The sequence below is a fragment of the Mus musculus genome, chromosome 1, assembly GCF_000001635.26.
Source record: "Mus musculus strain C57BL/6J chromosome 1, GRCm38.p6 C57BL/6J".
NCBI classification, from domain to species: Eukaryota; Metazoa; Chordata; class Mammalia; order Rodentia; family Muridae; genus Mus; species Mus musculus.
The window spans coordinates 172,668,777-172,684,880 of record NC_000067.6 but is presented as its reverse complement, the minus strand read 5'-3'; the positions used below and the strand labels follow the sequence as shown (position 1 = coordinate 172,684,880).

The following is a 16,104-nucleotide window of genomic DNA, read 5'->3' as shown; positions in this document are numbered from 1 at the left end:
TATCACCAGTACACCTTGACAAATAAATCCTCCAACAACAGATATGATGATGGTCTGGTTACACCTGCCACCTCACCCATCACCCAGGATTCCATTGATCTGGCTAGTTAGGCCAGAATCTTGTGCCTTCCTCATTGTTCCTTGTGTAGTTCTTCTGAGGCTGAGCTGTGCTCAGTCAAAAGAGGAGGACTTCTTCCTCACAGAGGACCATGTTTCACTCAAAGGTCTGTGAGTAGTCGAACTCCTATTGTTTAGACCCTCCAAACAACTTCTCAAGGTCCATAACTGCTCCATGGATGTTAGAATTCAGTGCAGATATTGTCCTTATCAGGATCAATTAACTATAAGACTTTTCCATAACTAAATCTAAAATTCATTCCCTGTTATACTCACAATCCAAATCTACCTGAGCCGTAGTCCCGAATGTAGCCCCATCAAAGTTCAGCATTGAAATCAAACAACAATATCAATAACCAAAGTTGACAACATATAGATGACCCAACTCTAAGTACTAAATCTCTGTACTATTAAATTTCTAAAATGAGATTAAACTCCAAATATTAAATTTCCTCCTAAGTAAAATCCAAATGAATTAAAGTTTAAAGTCAAGTGTCCTTGCTGTTCTGAGAAGAAAAAAAAAAAGGCTCCAGATTCACCCTCCCCCTTCACTTCCAATCTTATTTGTCTCAACCACAGAGTTGTAATTGCATTGCCATGGTAAAGTCAGAACACTTCAACATCCACAGCTTGGGCTTTTACACAATGGAGGGTGTGGCTCCTTCAAGTCTAATGGGGTTGGATAAGCCCTGCCTTTAAAGAGCTCCAAGAATTTAATGAAACACATAATAGTGTCACAGCATCCATTCTGCACCTACAAAAATACACAGAGCCAGCTCGTATCACAGCTACTAAATGAAATCTTTCAGACAAAATCATTTCTCCAAAACCCAGGACTCCATGTTGCCACCGGCAATAACAGAAACGCCACAGTGTCTGCAAGAACAGAGCGGTTAAAGAGAATCTTGGGTTTGTCTTTGCAAGATGCCAGTGAATTGATATTAGCCGCCCTGGGTTTATAATCTCATCTAGGACAAATCTCTTGAGAGATTAATGTAATCTCTTAAGGCATTAAGCCCACACATTTATCCTCTGTGAGGAGAATCTGCCAGGGCATCCTCTGAGAATAGCATGAGGGATATTGCCACCTACCAAACGGTTTAGACATCTGCCATGTTGCCAGTTGTCACTATCTGTGTCTCTTACCTGATGTGTCTTTCTTCTCCTTTCTGCATAATCAAAAGCTCTTGATTCCCATCTGTCTCTTTGAGCCTTTGTTTCTGACACCCCTGAGGTCTCTCATCTAGTGACACAGACTAGGTGGCACGTTTTTAGCAGGGATGATTGGCTCTGGACCCAGAGGCTGTTGCTGCAGCCCTCTACTGAAAAATTGTTCAGGCCAGTGACCCATACCTGGGAAAAGTCTCTACCAGACTCTCACAACTGTTTCATCTTGATAATCACCCTAAGCAGATTTCTGAACTGAATCTGCTGTTGATCCATCTTCAGCTTAGCCCTGTGTGGCCAAATATATCCGTAAGGAACCACCTCATCAGCTTCTGAATGACTCAGGTCACCTTTGAGCGACAACTTCTCCCAAATCATTGTCTTAACGTAATTGACAAAGCCAGAACCTGCTTCAGAAGGGATCATTTTATTTAAATCAAAATAAACAAACAAAATGTCTTTATTATTGAACATGGCATCAATAATCGGGCTCCTAACAGAAAATCCACTTGACACAATTTCTAGCCCCAACAGTATTCATCAGCAGAGGTGTTTCAGATACCGCACCTGTTTTCTGAAACATGAGCTCCTTCAATTGTCATCCGTAGGGAACACAATACCAGGGTAATATAGAAACTGTATCCTTGTTTCTCAGGGCCACGTAGTATATGCTCTGCCACCAAGTACCAGCAGTTAGCACAGAGTATACAACAAGGAGAAATCTGACATTTCGAAATTAATACCTAATATTTCTTCCTCTTGTCCCATCTGGCCACATGCTCCATCTTAGAAGGATCTACTGTAGTGTCATTTACCATCATGTGTGTCCATGTGGGACTCAGGTCCTGGAATCTTGCTCATGCTGGGCTCAAGCACTCTACCAATGAGATCATCCCACACCTCTGTTCCTCCACCCCCATCCTGGTGCACTTGTATCTATATCACTCCACACTGTCTTTCTCTATACAGTCCACTAAAGAGGGTTTTCAAAGCTAAGCTTCCTTTTAAAGACAAAAATCCAGTATTTGGTATGTTGCAACTTAATTTAATCATAATCTTTATAACAAGACACCCAGTGAGATTTTAGAACTGCATAAATTTTAACTGGTATGCCCTAAAACATACTTTTCCCATAATACCATTCATGTTTTGCATGCTTTTGAGGGATGGGAGGAGACTTCCTCATGGCAAGTGATGCTATGCAGAAAATTTGACGTTGAAAATTTTTCACAGAGAGATTTCAAATCCAACAAGATCATTTATAGGAGATTTTCTGTTTTACAGCACTTTTTATTTTCCACATGTATACAATGTATTTTGATCATATCCACCCACACCTCTCCCCTTCCACTTCCCACTAACCTTCCCCCACAAAAAAATGTTCCTCTTCTAACTTCCTGTCCTCTTTATACACACACACACACACACACACACACACACACACACACACACACACACACACCAACTCACTCATGTAGTTTGGGAAGGTAGATACATCCCCAAAATGATTCTCCCTCTTCCAGAAACTACCAACAGTCAATAGCTCCTTAGAGAAAAATGGAGTCTCATCAGCCTCTACCCAATCCATGCTGGAAATTTGATTGAATCGGTCTTGTGCAGGCAAGCACAGCTGCTACGGGTTCATGAATGCAATTGGAAGACATTTCACAGTTCTTTCTCCCATCCCCTGGCTTCTGCATTCTTTCTGCCCCACCCCTCTTCTATAGTTCTGTGAGTCTTCTGGGGATGATCTAGCTGTCCTGTCTGGTACTGACACTCACAGCCATTTACCATTAACATTTTGACCCGTTAGAAGTCTCTATATTAACCACTGCCCAATGAAAATAGAAGTTTCTCTAGCCACTATTAAGAGCAGCACAAAAGTATGTATATAAAAATATTTAGAAGAAACTTTGACATGACCACATAGCAAACAACAATACTCCTACCCAGCACCTATGACCTCTCTCTCCAGCCATGGGCCTTTTACCAGGTTTTATATTATCAGGAGTGAAGCAGTCCTCAAATTCAATCAGAAAGTAGTTGGTTATCCCTTAACAGCCATGCCACTACTGCCCCAACAGCATGTCTTATTTTGGAAGTCAATATTGTAGCATGCTGGATCCAGCACTGAGTAATATCTTTTCTCCCGCAGCAAGCTGTATAGTGCCCTGTACCAAAGACTTCAGCAAGATTCTGATATAGAGACAGGAGTAATGATACTTGGGAGGGGGAGGCTGGGGGCATGTTCTTCTCAAAAATACTAACATATAACCATTGGGCTATTTAATGACAGGACCAAAGGCTACCCAAGCTCCTGTATTCCGCTTAGGCTCTGCATTCAGGCTTTCTCTTCAAAGACCTGTTCCATCCCTTGGATTCCTCACTTCATTAACTGCTGGATCAAAGCATTTCCTCTGCTCCATTTCACCTATTTGCTGTCCTTTTTGCAAGTGCATTCACAGACTTTTTCACAACAGGGTTAGTTTTTATTTCTGTTACACTTTTTTAAAAAGTCTAATGATCTAGACACAGGAGACACACAGAAACAGAAATAAGTAACATGACACATTGGGTGAGGTTTGAATTGCCCTCCAGGAGTTGTCTGTGTGTCAGATACTGTCACCGCACGTAAGCATGCATGTGCATGCCCAGACTGATGCCGATTGTGAAATACAGAGCAACTCTGCTGCTTGTGTCTGTAGAAGCCCTGGATGCATTTAATATTCACATTCCCTTCTGCTTTGGCTTCCTAGTCTATCGTACTGGATAAGCTTTAAAACTGCATTACCCTGATCTTTGGATCCTAATGAGAAAGACCCACTTCTCCCTGGGGCCCTGAACCAGGGCTAAGCATTGTTAAAACTTACAAAATTACTATTAGTGGTGATGGTACATTCTTTTTGTTCTTGCTGTGAGCGCTCCTTCTAGTGTTTCTCTTCCTATAAATAAGCACAGACATTGAGGGATGGACAACTGGACTTGCTATTTAGCATCTGTTGGACAATTCTCTCAATGGCCTGACTGCCTTGAGCAAAGGACTATTAGTCAGCCAGCCAGATTATCCTTGTGCCAGCATCAGCCATTTTGAACACTCTGAGGATGCCTGAAGAAAATGATGCAAAGATTACAGCTGTTTTTCCCTGACTCCTGGAAGCACAGTCAGCCAGGGTTGTTTGGAATCATTTGCTCCGGGCTTTTTTGCTATTACGTCTTCTAAATGACCTTGTAGTCATTTCCATGTAGGCCAGGAGGATACCTTTCCCTTGGTGGCTCGAAGAGAAGTGGCTTGCTTAACTAAGGAAGTAAAAATGTGACTGGCATACAACACATCCTACAGTGGCTGAGATTGATCCTGAGAAGCAATGCTGTAAACAGCTATGATTGGCTTTAAAATAAAATAAAATAAAATAAAATAAGCCATGGCCGGTCTGAGCATTCCTCCTCAACGTCTGCTTGGTTTGCTTGTTTGGTTGGCCTGGAAATTCTCCTATGCCACCTCCTCTCATTTTGTAACACTAGAGCAAACAGAAATCTTTTCTCTATGCAACAAAGGAAAGAGAGAACCTGCAGAGACCACCTCCAGTAGATAGACATGGCCCCCAGTTGAGGGATGAGGCCACCCACCCATCTCAAAATTTTTATCCCAGAAATGTTCCTGTCCAAAAAAGGAATAGGGACAAAAAATGGAACAGAGACTGAAGGAAAGGCCATCCAGAGACTGCCCCTCCTAAGGATCCATCCCATCTACAAACACCAAACCTCCACACTATTGCTGATGCCAAGAAGTACTTGCTGGCAAGAGCCTGGTATGGCTGTTCCCTGAGAGGTTCTTCTAGCACCTGACCAATACAGATGCAGATACCCACACACAACCATTAGACTAAGTCCAGGAACCCCAAAGGAAGAGCTAGGGGAAGGACTGAAGGAGCTGAAGGGAATTGCAACCCCACAGGAAGAATGATATCAACTAACAGGACCAACCAGAGCTCCCAGAGACTAAACCACCAACCAAAGAGTATACATTGAGGGATCCATGACTCCAGATACATATGTAGCAAAGGATGGCCTTATCTGGCATCAATGGGAGGGGAGGCCCTTAGTCCTGTGGAGGCTTCATGCCCCAGCATAGGGGATGCTTGAGCAGTGAGTCAGAAGTGGGTGACTGGGTGGAGGCACACCCTTATAGAGACAAAGGGGAGGGGGAGAAGGGGAGAAAGGATTAGGAGTTTGTGGAGGGATAACTGGGAAGGGGGTGCCATTTGAAATGTAAACAAATAAAATGAGTAATTTTTTTAAAAAGAGGTCTTTCCTCTGGTTAGCTTGTCTTGCATACTTTTACAAGAGTGTATTGAGCTAGCAACGTGGAACAAAGAAAGCACCAGAGAAAGCAGAGTGGTGATGGTGTCAATGAAGCTTAGCAGCCAGGGGACCTGTGCATGCAGCAAGACAGCTGGCAACAGGACATCTGCAAAGAGAGCACTTGACACCTGCAAAGGGAGCACCTCAACACCTGCAAAAGGAGAACCTCGACACCTGAAAAGGGAGCATCTCAATGTCTGTAAAGGGAGTACAACACCTGAAGAGCAGCCAAAGTAGGAAGAGGAAGGTTGGCGAGAGAGAGAGAGAGAGAGAGAGAGAGAGAGAGAGAGAGAGAGAGAGAGAGAGAGAGAGAAGAGGAAGAAAAGCTGAAGATGAGGGATAAAAGGCTGTAGGGACTGAAGAAGGAAAACTGCAGGCTCTGGTCAGGAGAAGAGAGCTTATTGAGGGCTGTTCAGTGTAAGTGTAAGCCTGCGAAGGCTGCCCATATAACAGAAGGACCTTCGAGAGAAGCTGACTGGTAACACTAAGGTGAGACACTGATTTGGGTTTAGTCAACCAAAAATGCTCACAGATTTTCAAGGTGATCTCTAGATCCTAAGGGTCCAGAGGAATCGAGTCACCTAAGCACATCTCTGCTCTTGGGCCATGTTAGATGCTGTTCCTCCTTACGTCTTATTTCACAATAACCACTTCTCCACTGTACACAAAACAAGCATACTAAACCCTGTGTCACTCCCAGACTGAAATTTCTAGAACATACAGCACTCTCCAAACGCATAAAATGCAACTGTAACGTAATGTCTAGTGAGTTCCTAAATGACTCCTTAATACATGTTTCTCTATTTTAATTTTTGAACATGGGGTCCCACCATATATATCCCAGGACAGCCCTAAATTCATGATCCTCCTGCTTCGGTGCTCCTGGGCTGGCATTACAGGTATGCACCACCTCAGCCAGTTATTAATACATGCTTCTGACTTATATAACCTAAGATATTCTCAAAAGAAATATCAGGCTTTTATGGCACTTCTTCTTCCATAAAATCAAGAACATGATTTATATGTATCTGATTTTTATAATTTGCTATAAAAGCTAATAATCACATTCATCTACATCATCTTAATTTAGACATTGTTGATTTTAGTCATCTATATCACATATTTCTCTCTATAATTTATTTTTTAGTAGTTTATATAATTGTCTTTGGAAGTACAAATTTAAGTAGTAAGATGTGTGTCCCTTAAATATATAAAATTAATTATTCATCAATAAAATTCTAATGTTTACTTAGTTATAATGAAAAATGTTGTGGTATAAATGTTTCCAATATCTAAATAATTTAATACTGTTAAATATAGTAAAATTTCACATTTTGAAGTACAATTTTTAACTTGAATATTTTGATGAGATGAATTATACTCACATAATAAATATTTGAGCATAAATGCATATATATGGACTCACACACATATATATATATATGTGTATATATATATATATATATATATATATATATATATATATATACATATATACATATACCTATTGCCAATTCCTCAGAATCCAAGCTTATTTAGAAACAAAGATTGGGAGTTGGGGCGGCGCCATCTTCGGCTCCAGACAACCGACCACCTTCCTGTTGAGAGCACAGGGGTCCGCCCGGCCCGAGAGGTTTCTGCCTCAGGCTCCGGCGGGGGCCACCTTGGCTCTGGGACTCCGCGGAGGGCAGGCTGCACGGGTGAGGGTGTGGAATACAAAGGCCAGCCGTTTCTGGGACAGGCGAGAGCCACAAAGCTTCTGAGGCGGCGCCATCTTCGGCTCCAGACAACCGGCCACCTTCCTGGCCAAAGCAACACAGCTTCTGGGAAAGATCCTGTTTTGGGCCTTCATCTTCAGCCAGGAGGAGGCCCAAACACCAGATAACTGTGCACCTTCCCTGAAAGAGGAGAGCTTGCCTGCAGAGACTGCTCTGACCACTGAAACTCAGAGGAGAGAGCTAGTCTCCCACGTCTGCTGATAGAGGGTAACAAAATCACCAGAGGAACAATCTCTAAACAAAGACAACTATAACAACTAGCTCCAGAGATTGCCAGATGGCAAAAGGTAAACGTAAGAATCCTACTAACAGAAACCAGGACCACTCACCATCATCAGAACCCAGAACGCCCACTTCGCCCAGTTCAGGACACCCTAACACACCTGAAAAGGTAGACCTGGATTTAAAAGCATATCTCATGATGATGGTAGAGGACATAAAGAAGGAATTTAATAAATCACTTAAAGAAATACAGGAGAACAATGCTAAAGAGTTACAAGTCCTTAAAGAAAAACAGGAAAACACAACCAAACAGGTAGAAGTCCTTATAGAAAAACAGGAAAACACATCCAAACAGGTGATGGAAATGAACAAAACCATACTAGACCTAAAAAAAGAAGTAGACACAATAAAGAAAACCCAAAGTGAGGCAACGCTGGAGATAGAAACCCTAGGAAAGAAATCTGGAACCATAGATGCCAGCATCAGCAACAGAATACAAGAGATGGAAGAGAGAATCTCAGGTGGAGAAGATTCCATAGAGAACATCAGCACAACAATCAAAGAAAATGGAAAATGCAAAAAGATCCTAACTCAAAACATCCAGGAAATCCAGGACACAATGAGAAGACCAAACCTATGGAAAATAGGAGTGGATGAGAATGAAGATTTTCAACTCAAAGGACCAGCAAACATCTTCAACAAAATTATTGAAGAAAACTTCCCAAATCTAAAGAAAGAGATGCCCATGAACATACAAGAAGCCTACAGAACTCCAAATAGACTGGATCAGAAAAGAAATTCCTCCCGACACATAATAATCAGAACATCAAATGCACTAAATAAAGATAGAATACTAAAAGCAGTAAGGGAAAAAGGTCAAGTAACATATAAAGGCAAGCCTATCAGAATTATACCAGATTTTTCACCAGAGACTATGAAAGCCAGAAGAGCCTGGACAGATGTTATACAGACACTAAGAGAACACAAATTCCAGCCCAGGCTACTATACCCAGCCAAACTCTCAATTACCATAGATGGAGAAAACAAAGTATTCCACGACAAAACTAAATTCACCCATTATCTCTCCACGAATCCAGCCCTTCAAAGGATAATAACAGAAAAAAAACCAATACAAGGACGGGAACCACGCCCTAGAAAAAACAAGAAGATAATCCCTCAACAAACCTAAAAGAAGACAGCCACAAGAACAGAATGCCAACTTTAACAACAAAAATAACAGGAAGCAACAATTACTTTTCCTTAATATCTCTTAATATCAATGGACTCAATTCCCCAATAAAAAGACATAGACTAACAAACTGGCTACACAAAAAAGACCCAACATTTTGCTGCTTACAGGAAACTCATCTCAGAGAAAAAGATAGACACTACCTCAGAATGAAAGGCTGGAAAACAATTTTCCAAGCAAATGGTATGAAGAAACAAGCTGGAGTAGCCATTCTAATATCTAACAAAATCGACTTCCAACCCAAAATAATCAAAAAAGACAAGGAGGGGCACTTCATACTCATCAAAGGTAAAATCCTCCAAGAGGAACTCTCAATTCTGAATATCTATGCTCCAAATACAAGGGCAGCCACATTCATTAAAGAAACTTTATCTCCTGGGCATATATCCAGAAGATGCCCCAACTAGTAAGAAGGACACATGCTCCACTATGTTCATAGCAGCCTTATTTTTAATAGCCAGAAGCTGGAAAGAACCCAGATGCCCCTCAACAGAGGAATGGATACAGAAAATGTGGTACATCTACACAATGGAGTACTACTCAGCTATTAAAAAGAATGAATTTATGAAATTCCTAGCCAAATGGATGGACCTGGAGGGCATCATCCTGAGTGAGGTAACACATTCACAAAGGAACTCACACAATATGTACTCACTGATAAGTGGATATTAGCCCAAAACCTAGGATACCCAAGATATAAGATACAATTTCCTAAACACATGAAACTCAAGAAAAATGAAGACTGAAGTGTGGACACTATGCCCCTCCTTAGAAGTGGGACAAAACACCCTTGGAAGGAGTTACAGAGACAAAGTTTGGAGCTGAGATGAAAGGATGGACCATGTAGAGACTGCCATATCCAGGAAACCACCCCATAATCAGCATCCAAACGCTGACACCATTGCATACACTAGCAAGATTTTATTGAAAGGACCCAGATGTAGCTGTCCCTTGTGAGACTATGCCAGGGCCTAGCAAACACAGAAGTGGATGCTCACAGTCAGCTAATGGATGGATCACAGGGCTCTCAATGGAGGAGCTAGAGAAAGTACCCAAGGAGCTAAAGGGATCTGCAACCCTATAGGTGGATCAACATTATGAACTAACCAGTACCCCGGAGCTCTTGACTCTAGCTGCATATGTATCAAAAGATGGCCTAGTCGGCCATCACTGGAAAGAGAGGCCCATTGGACACGCAAACTTTATATGCCCCAGTACAGGGGAACGCCAGGGCCAAAAAGGGGGAGTGGGTGGGTAGGGGAGTGGGGGTGGGTGGGTATGGGGGACTTTTGGTATAGCTTTGGAAATGTAAATGAGCTAAATACCTAATAAAAAATGGAAAAAAAAAAGAAGCAACAGTCCACACACAAAAAAAAGAAACTTTAGTAAAGCTCAAAGCACACATTGCACCTCACACAATAATAGTGGGAGACTTCAAAACACCACTTTCACCAATGGACAGATCATGGAAACAGAAACTAAACAGGGACACAGTGAATCTAACAGAAGTGATGAAACAAATGGACTTAACAGATATCTACAGAACATTTTATCCTAAAACAAAAGGATATACCTTCTTCTCAGCACCTCATGGTACCTTCTCTAAAATTGACCACATAATTGGTCACAAAACAAGCCTCAACATATATAAAAATATTGAAATTGTCCCATGCATCCTATCAGATCACCATGGACTAAGGCTGATCTTCAATAACAAAATAAATAATAGAAAGCCAACATTCACGTGGAAACTGAACAACACTCTTCTCAATGATATCTTGGTCAAGGAAGGAAATAAGAAAGAAATTAAGGACTTTTTGGAGTTTAATGAAAATGAAGCCGCAACATTCCCAAACTTATGGGACACAATGAAAGCATTCCTAAGAGGAAAACTCATAGCTCTGAGTGCCTCCAAAAAGAAACTAGAGAGAGCACACATTAGCAGCTTGACAACACACCTAAAAGGTCTAGAAGAAAAGAAAGCAAATTCACCCAAGAGGAGTAGAAGGCAGGAAATAATCAAACTCGGGGTGAAATCAACCAAGTGGAAACAAGAAGAGCTATTTAAAGAATCAACCAATCAAGGAGCTGGTTCTTTGAGAAAATCAACAAAATAGATAAACCCTTAGCCAGACTCACTAGAGGGCACAGGGAAAGTATCCTAATTAACAAAATCAGAAATGAAAAGGGAGACATAACAACAGATCCTGAAGAAATCCAAAACACCATCAGATCCTTCTACAAAAGGCTATACTCAACAAAACTGGAAAACCTGGATGAAATGGACAAGTTTCTAGACAGACACCAGGTACCAAAGCTAAATCAAGATCAGGTTAATGATCTCAACAGTCCTATGTCCCCTAAAGAAATAGAAGCAGTTATTAATAGTCTCCCAGCCAAAAAAAAAAAAAAAAAAAAGCCCAGGACCAGACGGGTTTAGTGCAGAGTTCTATCAGACCTTCAAAGAAGACCTAATTCCAGTTCTTCACAAACTATTTCACAAAATAGAAACGGAAGGTACTCTACCCAACTCATTCTATGAAGCCACAATTACTCTGATACCTAAACCATGAAAAGATCCAACAAAGATAGAGAACTTCAGACCAATTTCCCTTATAAATATCGATGCAAAAATCCTCAATAAAGTTCTTGCTAACCGAATCCAAGAACACATCAAAACAATCATCCATCCTGACCAAGTAGGTTTCATCCCAGGGATGCAGGGATGGTTCAATATATGGAAATCCATCGATGTAATCCAGTATATAAACAAACTCAAAGACAAAAACCACATGATCATCTCGTTAGATGCTGAGAAAGCATTTGACAAAATCCAACATCCATTCATGATAAAAGTCTTGGAAAGATCAGGAATTCAAGGCCCATACCTAAACATGATAAAAGCAATCTACAGCAAACCAATAGCCAACATCAAAGTAAATGGTGAGAAGCTGGAAGCAATCCCACTAAAATCAGGGACTAGACAAGGCTGTCCACTCTCGCCCTACCTATTCAACATTGTACTTGAAGTCCTAGCCAGAGCAATTCGACAACAAAAGGCGATCAAGGGGATACAAATTGGAAAGGAAGAAGTCAAAATATCACTTTTTGCAGATGACATGATAGTATATATAAGTGACCCTAAAAATTCCACCAGAGAACTCCTAAGCCTGATAAACAGCTTCAATGAAGTAGCTGGATATAAAATTAACCCAAACAAGTCAATGGCCTTTCTGTACACAAAGGATAAACAGGCTGAGAAAGAAATTAGGGAAACAACACCCTTCTCAATAGTCACAAATAATATAAAATACCTTGGCATGACTCTAACTAAGGAAGTGAAAGATCTGTATGATAAGAACTTCAAGTCTCTAAAGAAAGAAATTAAAGAAGATCTCAGAAGATGGAAAGATGTCCCATGCTCATGGATAGGCAGGATCAACATTGTAAAAATGGCTATCTTGCCAAAAGCAATCTACAGATTCAATGCAATCCCCATCAAAATTCCAACTCAATTCTTCAACGAATTAGAAAGGGCAATCGGCAGATTCATCTGGAATAACAAAAAACCGAGGATAGCAAAAACTCTTCTCAAGGATAAAAGAACCTCTGGTGGAATCACCATGCCGGACCTAAAACTGTACTACAGAGCAGTTGTGATCAAAACTGCATGGTACTGGTATAGTGACAGACAAGTAGACCAATGGAACATATATCCAGAAGATGTCCCAACCGGTAAGAAGGACACATGCTCCACTATGTTCATAGCAGCCTTGTTTATAATAGCCAGAAGCTGGAAAGAACCCAGATGCCCCTCAACAGAGGAATGGATACAGAAAATGTGGTACATTTACACAATGGAATACTACTCAGCTATTAAAAAAATGAATTTATGAAATTCCTAGGCAAATGGATGGACCTGGAGGGTATCATCCTGAGTGAAGTAACCCAATCACAAAGGAACTTGCACAATATGTACTCACTGATAAGTGGATATTAGCCCAGAAACTTAGGATACCCAAGATATAAGATACAACTTGCCAAACGCATGAAATTCAAAAACGAAGACCAAAGTGTGGACACTTTACCCTTTCTTAGAAATGGAAACAAAATACTCATGGAAGAAGTTACAGAGACAAAATTTGGAGCTGTGATGAAAGGATGGACCATCTAGTGATTGCCATATGCAGGGATCCATCCCATAATCAGCTTCCAAATGCTGACACCATTGCATACACTAGCAAGATTTTGCTGAAAGGACCCAGATATAGCTCTCTCTTGTGAGACTATGCCGGGGTCTAGCAAACACAGAAGTGGATGATCACAGTCAGCTATTGGATGGGTCACACGGCCCCCAATGGAGGAGCTAGAGAAATTACCCAAGGAGCTAAAGGGAACTGCAACCCTATAGGTGGAACAACAATATGAACTAACCAGTACTCGGGAGCTCTTGTCTTTAGCTGCTTATGTATCAAAAGATGGCCTAGTCAGCTATCACTGCAAAGAGAGGCCCATTGGACTTGCAAACTTTATATGCCCCAGTACAGGGGAACGCCAGGGCCAAAAGGGGAAGTGGGTGGGTAGGGGATTGGGGGGGTGGGGGGGGTGAGTATGGGGGACCTTTGGGATAGCATTGAAAATGTAAACTAGGAAAATACCTAATTAAAATAAATAAATAAATAAATAAATAAATAAATAAATAAATAAATAAATAAATAAAAAGAAACAAAGTTTGTGCAGACATATTTATGATACATCCATACCATGGCAGGGTAGCCTCAATTGAATGCCCTTTTTAGAAAACAGATGTGGAAAAACTGTGCTAACACCTGAAACAACTAAGACATGATTAGAGTGATGTCACTGCAAGCTACTGAATGCCAAAGAAGGCCAACAAGCCACCAAAGGCTAGGATGCAGCAAGGAAGGATTCCCCTACAGGTCAGAAGGTGAGCACAGCCCTATAGAAACCATGACTTCAGAATCCAATGCCAGATTGACTATGTCTGTTGGCACAAGCCCCAACTTGTGACTCTCAGTTTCTCAACCCCATCAAGTAATCCAGATGTGTTTTGTACAAATTTGATTTCAGTAGAAAAGCAGAAGTGTCACTTTCCAGTAGAAAGAGCCAAATATGTGCAGTATCCGCATCATTTTTTACACTTGCCAGCTTGGGGCTAAAATTCTAATGAAGAAGAATGGAGTTGAACTGAGCAGACACAAGGAAGGACTACTTTGGACAAAATAAAGCTGGTGTCTGGGGGAGGAGGGAGAGTTTACACCAAGCCAAGCACTGACAAAAATATAATGCAAGTTTTTAATCAAAGTTCCAAGGTCTACCAAAGTAGAACTGAGAGAAAACACTGACACGAAGCACTGTGAGTCGTACAGAGAGCGTGCCTTTCTTCTGCTGGCTGCTGTTCTGTTCCTCTTTGTGCTCCTCACAAAACAGTCAAACAATAATATTGGAAGAACCTTTTGTGCAGTGTGTAGTGATTTATTTACAGAACATTTAGACTCTAAAATTAAATCAATTAGTTCCTTTTGAGGAAAACTAAGAATACTAGTAAAATTATCAGTAAGCTTAGCATTTAAACTCAATTATCAAGATTGACTGGAGAGCCTCATAACAATTAGGATTGCTGGTTCCAGATTTTTCTGGGGAAAACAGTAATGGTCATACAAATATCAAAACATATTTTACATGGTACGCTGTAAACAAATAAAAGCTTTACATGTCAAGTCTTCGTGGCAATTCAATACACTCCCCAGTCTAACATTATTTTCATTTATATGGTAACTAAAATGACCAAGATAATAATGATGATAATAGTACCAATAGTTCAGTAGTATTTACTAAATGCTCATTCTAGGTACATTCTCATAGTAACCCAATTAACCCTTATAATTTGGGGGACAAATAACATTATCCACTATGTGCAGATGAGGAAACAGATGCACTGAGAAACTTTTGACCAGGCTATAGAAAAAAATCATGCCAGGTAAAGAATGCATTATAGGTAGAAAAATCCATAAATACTGGTCATCTTTTTGTTAATAAGTTATATCCACATGGTTTAAAAAAATGGGTAAAAAAATAAATGCGAGCCATTGCAGTACATTGAGCTCCATAGAGACAGCGCCGGGGCAAGCACGAGCCAGACGGGCACTGGGCGACTCTGTGCCTCGCGGAGGAAAATCAACTAAACATAGGCAAAGGAGATCCTAAGAAGCCGAGGAGGGGTTGGGGATTTAGTTCAGTGGTAGAGCGCTTGCCTAGCAAGCCCAAGGCCCTGGGTTCGGTCCTCAGCTCCGGAAAAAAAAAAAAAAAAAAAGCCGAGAGGCAAAATTCTTTGTGCAAACTTGCCGGGAGGAGCACAAGAAGAAGCACCCGGATGCTTCTGTCAACTTCTCAGAGTTCTCCAAGAAGTGCTCAGAGAGGTGGAAGGCCATGACTGCTAAAGAAAAGGGGAAATTTGAAGATATGGCAAAGGCTGACAAGGCTCTTTCTTATGAAAGAGAAATGAAAACCTACATTCCCCCCCCCCAAAGGGGAGACCAAAAAGAAGTTCAAGGACCCCAATTCACCCAAGAGGCCTCCTTCGGCCTTCTTCTTGTTCTGTTCTGAGTACCGCCCCAAAATCAAAGGTGAGCATCCTGCCTTATCCATTGGTGATGTTGCAAAGAAACTAGGAGAGATGTGGAACAACACTGCAGCAGATGACAAGCAGCCCTATGAGAAGAAAGCTGCCAAGCTGAAGGAGAAGTACGAGAAGGATATTGCTGCCTACAGAGCTAAAGGAAAACCTGATGCAGCGAAAAACGGGGTGGTCAAGGCTGAAAAGAGCAAGAAAAAGAAGGAAGAGGAAGATGATGAGGAGGATGAAGAGGATGAGGAAGAGGAGGAAGAAGAGGAAGACGAAGATGAAGAAGAAGGTGATGATGATGAATAAGTTGGTTCTAGCGCAGTTTTTTTTTCTTGTCTATAAAGCATTTAACCCCCCTGTACACAACTCACTCCTTTTAAAGAAAAAAATTGAAATGTAAGGCTGTGTAAGATTTGTTTTTAAACTGTACAGTGTCTTTTTTTGTATAGTTAACACACTACCGAATGTGTCTTTAGATAGCCCTGTCCTGGTGGTATTTTCAATAGCCACTAACCTTGCCTGGTACAGTCTGGGGGTTGTAAATTGGCATGGAAATTTAAAGC

General features: G+C 41.1%; 1 pseudogene; it reads left to right on the top strand.

Moving 5' to 3' along the window:
• Positions 1–5,685: 5,685 nt before the first annotated feature.
• Gm2710 lies at positions 5,686–15,847 on the top strand (annotated as a pseudogene).
• The last annotated feature ends 257 nt before the right edge of the window (positions 15,848–16,104 follow it).